The 3,371-nt window shown below is 40.6% G+C and overlaps 1 pseudogene; it reads right to left on the bottom strand.

Moving 5' to 3' along the window:
• Window positions 1-737: 737 nt before the first annotated feature.
• LOC131166477 (uncharacterized) lies at window positions 738-1,214 on the bottom strand (annotated as a pseudogene).
• Between the last annotated feature and the right edge of the window lie 2,157 nt (window positions 1,215-3,371).

Genomic DNA, 3,371 nt, shown 5'->3' with positions numbered 1-3,371 from the left:
AAACCCAAAAATCTCCAAAACGACGATCCAATCCGCTAAAATTATAGAGTTTTCTCTTTTGATCCACGCAATACCCTCCATTTTTGGAAACGGATGATGAACGGTGAAGAATCCTAGAGAGAGGAGAGAGAGAGAGAGAGAGATTTGCAGCTTAAGGAGAGAGAGAGAGAGAGAGAGAGAGAGAGAGAGAGAGAGAGAGAGAGAGAGAGAGAGAGAGAGAGCTTTTGGGTGAATCTTAGCTCCTAAGCAACTCAAATGGGATATTTATAGCACCTTTGACCCGGTCTAATTCGTCGACAAGGCGGCATCTTCGTCGACGAATCCACCACACAAATCGTCGAAGAGGCCTTGAATTTCGTTGACGAGTATCTCCCGAGAACCTCTCAAAACTCCTCGGCATTCTCTCGTCGACGAGGCTCTGAAGGAATTCATCGACGAATGTGATCCTTCGTCAACGAATCCTACTTATACAAGTTTGGGTCTCTACAATCTCCCCTCCTTATAAGAATTTCGTCCTCGAAATTTACTACTAATGGCTAACATAATCTTTTCTAATAATTTCGCTTACAAAAGAGTCGACTGTCACCTACAAAGTGACTTTGGCCTAAATTCATTTCATACCCTCACATATGGCAGAGGAATACCGTGATTATACAAAAGAAACATCGGAAGATTACTTACATAAACAAAACTCTCCCAAGGACTTTACCATTTAATATATACTATCTACTACATATTCATGTACTATCGAATAACTGTGGGTGCTTCTGGCGTATCTCAGATTCTAATTCCCATGAAGCTTCTTCTACTGTATGGTTATGCCATAATACCTTCACGAGAGGTATTTCCTTAGTCCGTAACTACTGTACTTTCCGATCTAATATCTGCACTAGTACTTCCTCATACAATAAGGTATCACTGATCTCTAGAGGTTCGTAACTCAGTACGTGCGATGGATCTGGTACGTACTTCCTCAGTACAGACACATGAAATACATCATGAACTCTGGATAATGCTAGAGGTAAAGCCACTCGATAAGTCACCGAACCTATCCTTTCAAGGATTTCAAAAGGCCCGACATACCGAGGACTTAGCTTCCCTTTCTTCCCGAATCTCATCACCCCTTTCATCGAAGCGATTCTCAAGAATACCATATCTCCCACTTCAAATTCCAACCCTCGTCGACGAGTATCAGCATAACTCTTCTGTCGACTTTGAGCTGCTTTAATTCTTTCCCTGATCAATGCGACCTTTGCAGAGGTCTGCTGAACCATTTCTGGACCTAGTATCTGCCGCTCACCTACCTAATCCCAGTACAACGGAGATCAACACCGACAACCATACAAAGCCTCATAAGGTGTCGTCTCTATGCTCGCCTGGTAACTGTTGTTATATGCAAATTCAACAAGCGGTAGATATCATATCTGTAACGACCTGAATTTAAAATGATATTTAAATAATAAAAGAAAAGGGAATGGGAACAGGAAGCAGAAGGAGGCAGTTGACGACATTGCATTTTGGAAGGAATAACGGAAAAGGGGATCATCAGGGCTTCGTCGATGAATACAGGGGATTCGTCGACGAAGGCTTAAGAAGATTCATTGACGAAGGCTTAAGAAGATTCGTCGATGAATATAGGGGATTCGTCGACGAACATAGGGGATTCGTCAACGAAGAAATACCGAGAGGGGTTTTTAAGCCGACTGAATTTCGTCGACGAAATTAATGAGAATTCGTCGACGAAGGACGTGGCTCGTCGACGAATCCTGTTCTATAAATACAAGAAATCCAGATTTTTAACATACAGAGGAAGCTACCTCTTTTCTTTCTCTCTCCCCTTCGGTTCTCCCTCTTTCTTTAGTTGATTTCGAGCTAAATCTTCGCCGAATCGACAATCCGAAGTCACCACGACGCTCCTGGGGAAGTTCTCTCCAAATCTCCTGGAGCGGATCGTTGATGAAAGTTAGGTGGAAACCATCCCAAATCCAGGGTAAAGTTTTTTACTCAATATTTGGATTTATGACAGTTGAGAAAAATGTTATACGCTTAGAAATACTGAACTTTAATACTGGGAGTTTTCATTTTGCAGGGGTGTTGAATTGGGAATGTTGGAAACCATTCCTAAGTTGAGGTAAGGCTTTTTAAGCCAAATTTGACTTAACGGTAGTTATAAGAAGTGTTATGCACGTAGAAATATTGAAGTTTAATACTGGGGGTTTGCATTTTCAGGGTGTTGAGTTGAGAACCCTGCGATTGTAGGGTAGAATTTTCTTAGGGGCTTTTCAGGAAGTAGGTAAGGGGATAAACTAAGCTAGTATTTGTTGAAATTATGTATACTGCTATAGCATCTGATTTTGGAAAAAAGTAAATGTGTATATGTATATATGATTTATATTTGGGAAATTATTGTTGAAATGATGATATGTTGAATATGGAAAATCTGTTCAGTGTGGCATGAGTATAAAATGTTATGAATTACTGTTTTCTAGAATGAGATGGTGATATGGATTTTTATAATGGGAAAACTGGCGTACGGGCCGAGATTTTTATATATGATACGGTTGCCGGCGTACGAGCCATGCTATGATGTGATTTGCCAGCGTACGAGCTATGCTATGATATGTTTGCTGGCGTACGGGCCGTGCTATGATGTGATTTGCCAGCGTACGGGTTGTGCTATGATATGTTTGCCGGCGTACAGGCCGTGCTATGATAAAATGTGTAATATCGGCGTACAGGCTTATGATTTTTATGATACACATTTATACGCAAAATGATATGATTAATGTGAAAATAAATTATATAAGATATCTATGTATCACAATTTTAGTATATGTTATATGATATCAAAACCTAATTGGCTTGGTCTAGGCTAGCACTTACACAGTACCATTGCTATCTGTCCATGGTCTTCGTGATCATGATATTTGTGTTAACGCCACTGTACGGAGTGGTGTGAGATTGGATGGTCGATGTGGCTTAAAAAGAGTGTGTGATCGCCCCTAGTGTACGGACCAGGTCAGGCAGGCCCATCGGACTTACAGACTGTATGTTTGACTTGGCCGTGATCGGCCAACCATTGTCAGGTCCCGCCTTCGGGCCACACAACCCAGTCATGTGGGGGTAATACATGACAACAACCAGCTAACCTACCAGGAATGTTTTTATAATATTAGTATTGTATGAGAAGAGATATGATTATAAAAATGCAGTATGTTTTGCCATGTGTTGATATTGTTTTCCAGATTTGACGAAACAGTACTAAATATGTATGTATGGTATATGTAGAACATAGAATACTCATGTTGCCACACACTAGTATTAGTTTATTTCCCTTACTAAGAGGTGTTTCACCCCTAAATTTTAAAAAC

Source organism: Malania oleifera, chromosome 10 (assembly GCF_029873635.1).
Source record: "Malania oleifera isolate guangnan ecotype guangnan chromosome 10, ASM2987363v1, whole genome shotgun sequence".
Lineage (NCBI taxonomy): Eukaryota > Viridiplantae > Streptophyta > Magnoliopsida > Santalales > Ximeniaceae > Malania > Malania oleifera.
This window is presented reverse-complemented; position numbering and strand designations above follow the sequence as displayed.